We start from the raw sequence: 14,395 nt of genomic DNA, 5'->3' as shown, positions 1-14,395 counted from the left end.
GGGAACATAGGACCCTTTATTTCTTGGAAGAAGGGCAAAACTTGGGCCCGGGGAACATAGGTACGCTCCCCACACATGCACACACAGGTCATTACGAAGGCGTAGGTAGTGCATTTCCTGTGGAGGGAGTTGACAACATATTTCTCCAGTGAGTACAGTCATCCATGTCCATATTTAGACAACCACAGTGCACTTCTTGTTTCAGTGTTCCACATACATCAGCAGTTAACAAAGGCATCATGGGACAGATGGATGGAGAGAAAGGGAGGGGGAGAGAGAGAGAATGAAGAGGAATTGCAGCACAAACCAACCCACTCTCATTTTTACATCTGTTTCTGTTACTGTAGGTTTGTATATCACATTTGGTTTTATGACACACTGAAAGGCACACTGCCGGAAAGACACTTTTTTTTTTTTTAAAGAAACAATTTCAGCTTCTGTCTATAACAACTTCTCCGTCTTCCCAAAATCAACCCAAATAATGATATTCTTTCTTTCTTTCTTTCTTTCTTTCTTTCTTTCTTTCTTTCTTTCTTTCTTTCTTTCTTTCTTTCTTTCTTTCTTTCTTTCTTCCTCTCAACATTTTCTTTTACACAGTAGGAAAACTCAACACGGCCAAGTCTCTGTGTGTAGGTTTGTTTTCATCAACCTGTACTGGTGCACATTTCATTCCAAATGAGCTTGTTAGAAAACCTGAATGGGGAACTGATGAGGAGCCTGTGACGGTGCTTCATCATTTTGCTCCCTCTTCTTATGCCATGACATATAAAATCATAAACAACCCACATGTTTAACAAACAGTCACTAACACGATTCTTAATATTGTCCATGAGCTGCCACACAAAATAAAGCAAACTGCAGGGTTGATGGCTCCGTGTGGATTTATGCAAGAGCATTGTTCTTCCGGTGTTTTATTTTATACATTATAGGACGCTGTGTGAGATCATGAAGTGAAGGCCTCTGGACATGGACATGGATACAGTTTTATCGACTCAGCTCAGGCCCACGTGTCGCACACTCGCAGTGTACAAATGGTTATGGCCTGGAATGGCCTTTAAAGAAACACTGAGTAGTATTTTGACCTTAAAATAATGTTTCTAAACTCACTGAAATTTTAGAAAAATTGTTAATAGGATGAATGGTGCTGCAAGTGCAGCCTGAGCATGGTCACATCAGCTGAAACTGCACTATGTAACTTCCCTGTGCGGGTAGGAACACTGTGGTGAGCTCCAGAGACCAAGCTCAAGCCAGTCTCCTGGCTCCTCTCACCCACACACAAGCGCCCTGTGCTGGGCTGCACGGCCAACCAGCCTCCATCACGCTCTGGAGCTTTGTTCGGCACGGGCCCACCAGCAATGATGACAGCTACTGGCAACGGGAATTCCGGCAACGGTACCGGTAACGGCGACCGGTACCCAGTGGCGGACTGGCCATTGGGAGCACTGGGACGCTTCCCGGACTGAGTGGACTGACTGGAGTTACTAGACGCCCGGGCCAATCAAATCAATTTATCTAGTTACGGAATGACGCCGCTCGGCGACCTGTCAGCGTCACACAACAATCAATTAGCTCTGCTGTCTTCACTCTAGTAGTCGAGAGAAGTGGAGGGACAGAAAACGGAAAGCCCTTATCGCAGATGCAGCGAAATATTGCAAAATAAGTGACATGTTCACCGGGAGGGAAGGTCAGTCAAAAACGCTATAGCTTTCAATCACCGTCACCACCGCAGACTGTGTGTCTCACGGAGGGTTAATTCCATCACCTCTTAAGCAACAACAGTGGAAGTCACATGCACCGCCCCAGCCCCTTCCACACACACACACACACACACACACACACAGACACACACACACACACACACACACAGGGCCCGAGAATCAATCCAGAATACCTAGAGATGAATGAAAAATATGATTTTGTTGCATACTGGTTTACTAGGGATAATCGCTGACTGGTTACTCTTACTGATCTGCTTTATTGACACTAATGAGTGAATATTGTATTCTAAAGAAGTTAATTTATTCCAGTTTTGATACATTTGATAAGTTTGATGCTTGAAAGTAAAGTTAATTATTGAACATCCGAGCTAGTATTTCTCTCTCTTTTTAAAAATATAGGCCCATTGTTTTGTGTGTCTTGCATTGTACATTTGTGTATCCTATGGCTGCTGTCCTCATGAGTTTTTGAGGATTCACCCATTGCTATAACATTTGAAAACAGGGTTTTCAATGAAAATCATATATTCAAATAGATAACTTATTGGTCACTCCTAAATGTCTTTTAACTATCAAATAGGGTTAGAATACACAACTACAGGTATGGTGGTCTGCATGAGAAATTCCCGGCCTGAATTATTGTCCCAGTCCGCCACTGCCGGTACCGGTAATGACGACTGCAACAGCACTAGTAATGACGGCGGCCACAAACCGGCATCGGTATTGGCAACGGCACCGGTAATGATGGCGGCGACAGCAACCGGCAACAAATTCACATAGACACAGGTAGCAGACAGTTGCTCTTCTCAACCAGAGTACCAGTACCATAAATCCTAGTGCTGCTTTAAAGCATTATGGGGCGATGCTGCACCTCACTGACAACCAGAATAAATAACACTAAAAATAATAAGCAGAGCATTATGCAGAATGCAAGGTGAATGCAAATAAAATCAGAGCAGACTGGCCACAAAATGAACCCCAAAAACATCAGCATTATCCTTTAATCACCACAAGAGAACGCATCTGCACCAGCAAAGCACACTCGTTCTGTGAAGAATTTCAGGACGTGCCTGAGGATCTATTTTTACCACCGGAAATACACAGAGGTGAGAGAATGAAGGTATACACAGAGGTGTATAGAGAGAGAAAGGCATGCAGACTCATATCTGCAAAGACAGGCAGCAAAGTAAACAAAGCCAAGTCACAGAATGCAAGGACAGAAAAAGATGCAGAAGAAAGAAAGAAAGTAAGAGAATGAAACCTTGTAACACCGAGCCTCTGTGTTCAGCAGCATGAAAGACTGAAGCAGATGAGGGGTGGAAACTGACCAGAGGCTGAGAGACAAAGAAAAAGGGGTAGAAGCTACCTGGAAGGGAGAGGATGAAGGGAAATCTGAGGAGAAAGAAAGAGTGTGCACAACAGAGACCAGAAACTATGAAAAGCGCCAGACATGTCAGTAGAGAAATTTAGCTGAAGGGAGGGAAGAACAGCATCTGCAAGCTGTCTGACTGAACACATTGGGTCTTAAAAGGGAAACAGGGAGTCTCTGAGGGAACACAAACGTGAAAAGTCTGGCTTGCATAGATGAGACAGCTCGATAGAAAAGCACAAGGGGGAATATAGAAACAGTGCAATGCCGCACATAGATGTGACACTTTTGCATTCACACCGGATGACTTGTGGTGATTGTCTCACACGATTTTCAATGCATATAATTGTTACATTAAGTTTTAACATCTCAGGAAGCCACTGTTTTTGGTTCATCACAGACTGCCTTGACATTCTACTGGCTGTTCAGAAAAGACATACCAAACTGAAGTTTGAGTGTTATACGTTAAAACTGGAAAAGTGACAAATTGAGCAGACATGAAAATAGCTGCCACACCTTAAGCTCTTACAAGCTTTTTTTTTTTTTGCTTGACGCACTGCTTTAGCCATTTCAGAGTTTAACACCATTTTTAATAGGTGCTCATTAAAATGGAGGTCAATGAAACTTGATGTTTGTCAACAGGATAACTTAGCAGTATATTTACACTGCTGATCCTCAAATGATCAGAGTTGTTTTCAGAGTTATCTTGATTTCTCTGCTCACTTGCTTGCTGTTTTTCATACATTCTCAATCCCAACACGAGAGCCATAGTGTTACTGACTGAGTTACAGTAACACAGCTGATAGTGACAGTACTGTATTAGTATTGTATTCTATGGCTACATGGAAAAAACAAAACAAAAAAACACCCTCACAGTTTGAGAACCACTGCTTCAGTGTCATGGGAAACAGAATATCTGACAGGATAACTGCGGTAGAATTGGCAGCACTTCAAGAGTTTAAAATGCCTACCTTCAAAAGGTACATGCCTTAGGCAATGAAACACGTCCACACACACACCGCACAGATACACACAGATAGATTGATGTCTACCAAATGTACACATTCTGTGTGTACTCCAGCGACAAAATGTATGTCAACGCAACAGAGATGACACAGTGATGAGAGGGAGAAGGTGTTAGGCCTGCACTGTGTAAAACATAAGCACAAAGCAGCCTCTGTGTGTCTCTCTAGCCCCACTGTCTCTGTCCATGTTTATCATCCATCAGTGGTTTCCAGCCAGGCTTTAGGCTTTCAGCAGCTATATAAACAATTACTATATGGTGATCCTCACATCCTGTTTCACATACTCCATTTTATGCTGCTGCCTACGGTGAAAGAACAACTGAGAGATTCAAGAGAATGGCCAAAGAAATTTAGTGAGGAAGTCAGAGATAATACAACTGTGGCCAATGTGATGAGGCAGTGATACAGACAGAGACTCACTTACTAAACCGAATAAAACAAAAATCCTGAGGGGCATCCTTTGTGAAGCACTATTGCATCTCAAAATCTCATAACAAAGCAGAAATGGCCCTAATACGGCAGAAACAAGAGGGAGATGAGGAGCTGTGTTTGTTTGATATCTGGCTTCCCTTTATTCAAATATTCAGCAAACGAGCATGTGCACTACTTTTAGACATCAATCAATGAGCGCCAAAGTAAAAGGTACATCTTGAAGTCATCACTGTGAACAAATGAAGACATGGTAGATGAGATGCAGTCTCATTAAAAAAAAAAAAACAACTACTGTTTGTCCACAGACCAGCTATTTCCTGTAAATGTTGAAGCATTGTGTAAATACATTTTTCTTCACGGTGTGTTTTATCTTCATCATCTGGAACAAATATCTAAAAGTTTCAGTTAATTTACAATGAAGAATAATTTATACTGTGAAGAAAATATCAGCAAGGGTGTTTTAGGATTAGTGTGTAATCAGTGTTGCGATTAAAAATGGTTTTATGTACTGTGCAATGCAGCATATCAGCTAAAGATCAAAGTAAACATGAATGTGTTGGGTGTTGGGAAGTAAAGGCTAATGTGACGACGGTGAAGAGTCTAAGAAATCCAGATTTTCTTTCTGTGCACGTCCTGAGGAATAAAACCTCTGTCATGATGACTCACTCTGGTAATTTGTGCTGATATTCAGGATAATCTTTAACATCCCTGTCATTGGGACATCTTGTACAAATGTCCATTATAGACACTTCGTTATCTACAGTGTGGCTGCTTGATGATACAGTGGGTATTGATATTGATCACGTGTTATTTGTTTAAAAGGGCTTTTGTACCTTTTCTCTGTCACAGAACATGCAATAGGCGGTCGTTGCTTCAAAAGAACTTTGGTCATTGCTGTCTCTGTAATAAAAAGAGGTTATAATTCATCCTCTGAGCTGTGTAGGCCAGATCGGAGGCACAGTGAGTTGCTATCAGATTGCGACATGACAAGCCAGGGGCTAGCAGGTTAGCGTGTGGACTAAATTAGTAAACACAAGTTAAATTTGCTGTAGTTTTGTTGTAACATTGCAACTGGTACATTTTTAAACTGTGTTCTTGAACAGAGCAGATGGAATATGTTCAATTTTCTCACTTTTGGGTCTCACTTTTTAAGTATAGATTTATATTATATTTATATTTTTATATTTAAAATGAATCATGTCAATTGCAACTGTATAGACATATATTTTTATATTTCAATGAATCATGTTAATTCCAGCTATATAGATTATATATAGAATCATGTCTAACCCTGTAACTATGTAAATGTACTTTTCCTGTTATCTAATGGTCTTCTGTCTTTTTGGACTTTTTATGTTAATTGTTGTATTGTTTTGGGGACTACGGATGTAATTTAGCACATGTGCTAAATCCGGTGCATTTACTGTGGGTACTCTAGCACTCACTGTCCATATGCATTGTCCCAACCAAATAAACAAATAAAGTAAAGTAAGTAAAGTAAAACCTATTGGCTACCATTAAAACTGCAACTATTCTGAACCGATATTCATGACATGAATATAGCTATGGGTGAAAATGGCATGTTCTTCACTCGCATCAGCTGCCTCTATCCTTTTTTTTCTTTTTTGTCTCATTAGTCATTTTCTCATACTACACAAAAGGCCATGGTAAAGTACATTTGTGTCATTCTGCACATCTCATCCTGAGTGTCCCTGACATGCTGCAAGTGTTTCTCTGCTGCTGCAGATTGGGGGGAAATAAAAATGAAAAAAAAGACCTCTTTGGAAGTGTTCAGCATGACTAACAACTGTACGCAAAAGCAACAGAGAGAAAGAGATAGCATGAGAGAGAGAAGGGGGGTTCAAGCATGACTAACTAAATACCTTAGGGTGTGTGTCTTATGTATTTGCATTTCCTCTAATGTATGAATTATCCTCCTCCTTTTGGTTCCTTTTTCCTTTTATCTCCCCTCTCCTCTCCTCGCCTCACCTCCACATCTCCTCATATCTATTATCCCATGGGGCCAGAAGCTAGGCAGGGGGAAGAGGTTAGCTTGGTGACCCGGGCCTGGCCAGCCATCAGCAGGTCTCAGCTGCCAAACTCCCCCCAGGGATCCAGGCAGTCTTTCAACTCTCTGGGAGAAAACCACATCCCTCTATCCAACACACACACACACACGGCCTGGTAAGATTATCACACATACACAGTCACAAGCTGCCAGAGTAGAAGGTAAGGAGGAGGTTAACGAAGGAAAGCGGTAAGTACGGATTGTCGAGAGGAGGAGGATGGGATGTGATCATGAAAAAAGGAAAGCGAGGGAAGAGGGCAATGTGGGATGAAGACCAAAGGAAAAACTGGTGTGTGGGTAAAGGTGGGAGAGAAAAGGAAATGAGAGAGGAGAACAGAGAAAATTGAGAAAATTTGATAATTACAGTAAAGAGACAATAAGAACGTCTTTTTTGACGGACACAAAAAAAGTAGGGCCCTACCGATTTATCGGCGAGCCAATTAAATCGGCCGATTATAGCCCGTTTGATAATAATCGTTAATCGGCCAAAACTCGTAGCCTGAAAACAATGGCAGGCAGATAAGAGATAATGAGAGGCCAATATTTTCAGAAATAAAATGCAGGGAATAAGACTTGGTTTTACTTTGAAAATGTTCCCCCATTTGAAAAGATCCCCGACATTAGGCTATTTATGCTGTAGAGGGCGCATCCAACTCCATCCACTATCTACTAACCACCTCACAGCACAGCAGAGTGACTGACACGTTCCGCCATAGTCACTCACACACACACATCACACAGCTGATGAACAACTTGATTAACTGTTAACTGTCTCAAAACCAGTGTTGCAGCTGGCTTTCTTTTTCCATTTGTTTTTTTTGCCCGTGGTCGGGTGAATTAATTAATTAATGCTTGTGACTCCGGCCGTGTTGGGGCTCGTGGCAGCACCGGCTAAACGTTGAAAACAGCAGTGATACAGTACGTGCTTCCACGTCGGAGTCAACAGAAATGTCTGGAACAACATTGGGAAAAGTCGCTTTTGATAAAAAAGAGAGAGAGAGAGAATGAGAGTGAGAGTGAGCGAGAGAGACCTGCCATGCCGTGTAAAAAACAGTGTCACGTGTCATGACTTCCTGTATCTGGCCCTTCAAATTAAAAGCCCTATAGCCTTTCATATACAGTTCAGTCATATTGATATTGACTTGATTTTTTCCTGCGACCAATCGACCAATGAAATTTTGGTCGACCAGTGCTTGTTTGACTATTTGGGGGCAGCCCTAATTTATATATTATATAATATATGTAGATATATTACTTGAATTAATACAATTTTAAAACTTTATAAAAAAAATATATAATCGGCCGATTAATCAGTTATCAGATTTTTTCCGCCCTAATAATCGTAATCGGCATCGGCCCCAAAAATTCCATATTGGTCGGGCCCTAAAAAAAAAGAGAGAAAGGCTGCAAAAGAGGGAGAGAAAATGTGGCTAAATCTGCACCTTATGGCAACGTCTGATGTGGGTGATGAAAAGGTCAACTCCATCCACCCACCTTTTCATCCATCTACTTCCTCCTCACGTACTCTCATCAACCCCCACCCCCACTTTGAACTATTTGTAGTTTCAGTTGTTCATTCATTCCCCTCTCCACCTCCCTTATCCATCCATCTATCCATCCATCCATCCAGAGAGAAGAGGACAGTGATGTATTTGACTTTGACGTGATTTGCTGAGGAGTCGGGGAGTTTCGGCACAAACGCACAGAGACATACAAAGGAGCTTCAGCTCTGAAGACAGCGCGGTTCAAGTCCCTGTCAGAAGCTGGAGGGTTGTGGGTTGAATTCCCCCATCGGTGCACACAGGCCTCTGAGTAAAAGCCAAAGCATTGAAACGAGTGGCACTTTGTTCATTAAACAGATAAAACAAACAGTGGCTGCTGTTTGATCCGTCGTCTCTGTCCCTGTCTGTCTGCATCTCACTCTCCCTCAAGCACTGAGAAAAAAAAATGAAACAAAAAAGCTCCAAACAGGTGGTGCGCCAGGTGAACTCAAACACACACACACACACACACACAAACACACACACACACACACTACATAAAGCTTAGGAGCATAGTGCATTGTATGTGTTCATCCTCTATTCATTCAGGCTGTCATTCATCCATTTTATTTGTTTTCCCACATAATGAATTATCAATTACTTTTCATCTGTTTTGAAAATAATCCTGTTGATGTTGGTATGTGCATGGTAGTGCTACTAACACAACAACATTACTTGACTCAACAGTAACAAGTCAGCCTGTGAAGCGCTTCCACATTGAAAATAAAAGCCGAGGATGCATACGAACAGCAAGTAACATTTATTTTCATGATCTATTAATCTGCTGACTGTAATCAATTTGAAAACAAATTCATTGTTCCTTTGGTGTGTAAAGCATAAAAATTGATCAAATTTAAGCAGCTGAAACAAGAGAATGTTCAGTGTTGTTCAAGACTTGTACTGATTTTCACAGTTGCTAACAATCAATCAACAAATGAAACAATCAAATGTGTTGCAGCATTGGATTTTATAAGGATTAGGACTGTCACAACCAGGACAATTTAATTGACGATACGACGCCATACAAATAATTGCGATTAATGATTTAATTGTCTTTTTCTGATCATTTTACGCCACTGTTATGGTGTTAGCTTTAAACATAGTTTAAATACACATTGTGAAGAATAAGAAGAAGCATTTGTTGACATTAAGCATTTGGAACATAAATAATGACATAAAAATAAATAAAGCTGCCTTGCAACAGTGGTCAGGGCCAGACAATTTTGGACAAATTTAGGCAAATCTGGGTAAGAAGAGACAAAAGATCAGCATTACAATGTCCACTCTGCTTCAGCTGAGGTTTGAACACACAGCCTCTGACACCAAGAACATCCAGCTGTTTTAGACAGATGAATGGAAATGACTTTAAAGGGATAGTTCACCCAAAATTCAAATTCCACTCATTATCTACTCACCCTCATGTCGACTAAGAGCTGTGAGAATTCTCAGAGTCCTCCGTGCCTTCTCTGAGTTACGAGTCCATACCATTATATGGACAAATACTGCTGTGTGGACCCCCCGCACAACAGTATTTGTCCATATAATGGTTGTGAATGGATACCACTTTTCTTCGTCCAAAAAGACACACCAAAAAACATCCATATACCTCCATACTGCTCGTCTGTAATGTCCCTCTTGTATTGAAGCCCTGACATGATAAATTGTTCCGAAAAAAATTAAATAAGTCTATATTTTAAGCTTGTTTGTAGCGGAAGCTCCCAGTGTCTCGGTTCACTGCTCTTCCTGTGATTTGCACTGACCGGCGGAACAATCCCCCCCCCCCCCCCCTAACTCAGAGAAGGCACAGAGGACTCTGAAAATTCTCCCAGCTCTTAGTCGACATGAGGGTGAGTAGATAATGAGTGAAACTATTGGGTACTACTTTTGGGTGAACTATCTCTTTAACAATTGTATAGATTGACTACGGTCAGCTCAAATAATTGTGACCAGGCTATTATGTAATAATTGTGACAGGCCTAAGGATCTAACTGAGTCAGATAATCTGACTGCTGTGATTGTTGTTTTAGTCTTTGTTTTCATGGTGTAACTAAACTGTGCAAAACCTCGTCCAAGAAAATTTTTGCTAACACTGATATGTCAGTGTTAAACATTCTGAGCAGGCTATCTTATTTTTGCACAAGTTTATCTACAACTTTACATGTATATAGCCCTGTGGCGTGCTGTTTCAGGATGTGTAGTGTCCTTGCCCAATGTCACCTGGGACTGTCCCTCCTGCTACAGCTAATGGTTGGGTTGAATTCATAAACGGAGCATTAAACCATAAATGTAGACACTGAATAAAGTGGTGTGGGTGGTTATGTTAATACATCCTGATAGAAAGTGACCGTGAAGAAGGAAGAGCAGCACATGCACGACCATTCTGTAAGATTTTGAGCATGACAACAAACAACAAGGGTGAAACATATGCATTCATTGGTTCACGTCAAGAGCACTGGAAAATGAGCTGTGAGAATCCTCCACCACTGGCTATGATTATCTCAGCAAACAGCCTTTTGTGTGCATGTGTGTGCCATTTGTTCTGGTCAGAGCAGATTTTACATCTGCCTGAGGCATTGCTATGAATGTAAAGCTCACACACACACACATGCACAAACACACACACACTTTATCCTCTACATCCTCTACATAATTGGCATATTTCAGATAGATAGATAGATAGATATATAGATAGATTCTCTCTCTTCCCCTTCTCTCTCCCTCTTGTCCTCTCCTCCTGCTTCTTTCTAGCTGAGTTCAGCACTCAGTCATGTCCCAGAGGGACATATCAAGGTTAGAAGTGTAGATCTAAGAGCCAGCTGAAGAGAGGAAAAAGGGATGGCAGGTTTGGCGAAAAGAGGGCGAGGAAGGAGAGGGGAGGGGAACAGCAGAGTCTCGGGGGGTGAGGAGGTTAGAGGTGGATTTCTGACAGAGAAAGCCGATATGAAGATGACAAGCTAGCATAATCTAGCCTGAAAACAATGGCAGGGAGGTAAGAGATAATGAGAGGCCAAGTAGGTAAGAAAAAGAAAAGTGAATGAGAATGAAAGGTGGAGATTTAATGCCAAAATGGGAAATAGGAGAGCAGTCACACCACTGGTTAAGACCACAGGCAGAGCTGATTTTACTGAAACAGTCACAGTGAGCAAGCTTCAAATCCACTGTACATTCACGCTGTGTTAGAACAAGACTGGTTCCCACTACAGGGCAAAACAGGACTAATCCTATTTCCATGGAAAACAAGAAAATAACAGTGTTTTCACTGCAGGGCCACGAGAGCTCGAATGAAGCCAAGAAAAGCTAAAGAAGCTTCCACTAGATCTCCAGTTTCCACTACAAGGCCAAACCAAGGTGGTCTGGTGTCCAGGTGACTGACCTGAAGCCGGATGCTTTCACCCAGATTCAGTGTTGTTTACAAGAGCAGTGCAACTTAAACTCCTCTAAACAGTGTAAGAGCCCAGCTTCTGCCAAAGAGGCTTGTCTTTTGTACAAGAATCTCTGTGATTGGACAATTTTAGCAAACACTGCTATAAGGAACGCACATTTAGCACAAATGTCATAGGAATAAATAACCTCACCTTTTTTAACCAAAGTAACAAAAGCAAAGGGGAAAAAAACACTTTGGACTGTAGGTGCTTGCAAATTTAATTTTGTACCAAGCCAGGTTACCTGTTTATTTCTGCTCCCAGCATTTATGCTAAACTAAACCAGTCACCTTCTAGTTGTAATGTCATGGTGGAGTCAATCCTCAAAAGGGGAGCAAATTTATCTAAATGTCAAACTACTCCTTTTTAAAAATCCATACCGAAGATCAAAGACCGGCCTTACCTTCAGAGACGAAAAAGTGGATAAACACTCTGCTTCAGGAATCACATGTTACTGCGGCTATAACATCATTAGTGAGGGTGCAGGCCCAAAATCTTCAGTCTGTTTTCACTCCCTAGGGAAAAGGAAAGAAAGAAAAAACGAGTTAACACTGGACTTGGAAATCAACAAACGTTGAAATGCAAAAGAAAAACCTGCTTTGGATCATCAGAATCAGAATTTACAACATGTATACACACACACACACACACACACACACACACACACACATATATATATATATATATATATATATATATATATATATATATATTCCAACTTTATGGGCAAATGTCAGTGCCACATTTCAGCACTTCCACCTCCCTCACACATAAATCTACATATTTTTGGGATGGGAATTTGGTTGCATGACAAACAACTAAAACTGATTCATCTGTAGTTACATTTTATTCTACGACATGAAGTGCATAACTGAATGAGACTGGTGTTTATCAGGGATGTTAAACGTCATGACACCGAACACAAAAGCTGATCTATTCAGGATCCTTTTGCCTCTTGTGTTTATTCGGAAAACTAGACTGACTTTGTAGGAAGAAAGGCTTTGAACTACAGTACAAGTTGAAAAATTGCTGGTGAGGTTGAAATCACGCAACTGTGGTATATTTAATTTATAGCATTAGCATTTTACCTCTGGTGTTTGTATTCAGGCTTCAAATCACAGAGCTTATTTTCTGCTGTGATCCAAAAGCTAATAGAAAAATCCCATTGGCTTTTAGTCAAGGAAACCAGGGTGATGCTAACTTCCGGCTTGGCCCACAAAAATATGCCATCCCTGCAGCACTCTATTTATAGTGACTTCATTTATTTATTTTTTTATTTGTTTGGCTAACTGCACAGTGTACGCTTCTCCAGCAGTGATTGTTCAAAATCAACTCACTTATCAATAAAATGCTTGTTTGGCTTTTCACTGAGAACTAAATCGTTGCAATTGTGCACCATTGAACCAGAGGAAGTGTGCTAAGTTGGGAGCAGATGTCTTTTGGACTGTCATCACACACACACACACACACACACACACACAGGAAATATGCCCTCACGTTCAATTGCGACCGGATATCAATGACTTGAACAACCCTGACCATTGATCGAAAGATATCCCTCTTTCACCCCCCTCATCCCTCTCCCTTTCATTCTCCCCTTACTTCTCTTCATCCTCCCACGCCTTTACCTCTTTTTATCCCATTTCTCCCATTTGGATATTCCTCTTCTCCGCACCCCATCAATGCCTCACATCTTCCCTCTATTCCTCCCCTCCCTTGCTCTTCTTACTTTTCAGCTTTCCCTCCTTCAAAGGATAGAGGACACGGCCAAAACAAAGGCTGCTTCTGTACCAGCTGAGCCAGCAGGACGGAGGGAGGGATGGAGGGAAGGATCAAAACCAGGCATGGAGGAGAAGAATGAGGGCAAAGTGGAAGGTGGATAGGAGGGTGAGTAGGACAGAGCTAAAAAAGAAAACGAAGCAGGGTCATGAGGATGGCAAGAGTGGAAAAAGGTAGGGGGGCATGGAGGCAGAGAGGGATGTTACAAAAATAAGAAAATAATATAAAAAGGGAAAAGTATAGTAAGAAGTAAAAAGGGGATAAAAGTGAAAAGAAAAAGAGATGAAGATAAAGATGCAGAGGAGAGATAGAGATTGCATTCACATCAATAGTGTGGTGATGTCTGATATCAGCAGGATCTCTCACACACAAAGAGTTATCACAGTCAGCCTTTAATGAAATCTGCCGAGAGCAGCACAAACACATGCACTTTATTTTATCACGTGCTGAATAGCCTCCATTCCTTAAGCTGCCATTGTTTTACTATCACAGGCAGATTATAACAAGAAAGCAAAAAAAAAGGACATGAACAGTTCAAATCCATGCTAGACAATGTACTGAATGACAGGTAAGTATGTGATGTATTAAATCTATATATTCTCAATTTTGACCTTGGAAAAAACAGAACGGCCATTACTGTGGTAAAAAAAAAGGGCCTCTTTGTCAGCAAATGTGCCACGAGCAGGAGTGCTTGACTGATATTAATATGCAGGACCACACCCTGAATGCAAGGGCATTCGCTAGAGCTATATGTATGCAGGGTAAACACATACACTGCAGTGTATATATTGTATGTTCAGTCATGTAAATTTGCTAGACTAGTTTCCCCCCTTCATTTCTGTCAATTCCCTGAAAGTCCTTCAGGGGCGGGTCTTCCGTGGTGGCACAGGGGGGCACCTGCCCCCCCCCCCCCCCCGAAATCTGATTGGCCACCCTGTGTGCCCCCCAAATTGTCATTGATTTGTGGTAATGTCAATCACTGTGTAAAGCTCTTTACCACCATGTATAGAGCTATAAGCACAGCCTTATGACCAAGGCTCTTAA

At 41.4% G+C, this 14,395-nt stretch overlaps 1 protein-coding gene across 2 annotated transcripts in view; it reads right to left on the bottom strand.

The window, feature by feature from the left end:
- lrfn5a (leucine rich repeat and fibronectin type III domain containing 5a) overlaps positions 1-14,395 on the bottom strand; it is a 141,191-nt gene that overhangs the window by 55,268 nt on the left and 71,528 nt on the right. Inside the window, exon 2 of one of the 2 annotated variants that reach the window (XM_085767237.1) lies at positions 11,976-12,083. The gene's annotated coding sequence lies outside the window, so the exon portion shown is untranslated. Of the gene's footprint in view, positions 1-11,975; positions 12,088-14,395 lie in introns of both variants that reach the window. The other variant, XM_085767239.1, reaches the window with a different exon arrangement.

This window comes from Trachurus japonicus, chromosome 22 (genome assembly GCF_045865225.1).
Source record: "Trachurus japonicus isolate A0001 chromosome 22, Traja_1.0".
Lineage (NCBI taxonomy): Eukaryota > Metazoa > Chordata > Actinopteri > Carangiformes > Carangidae > Trachurus > Trachurus japonicus.
Note: the sequence above shows the minus strand (reverse complement) of the source record. Positions and strands in the feature narration are given on the sequence as shown.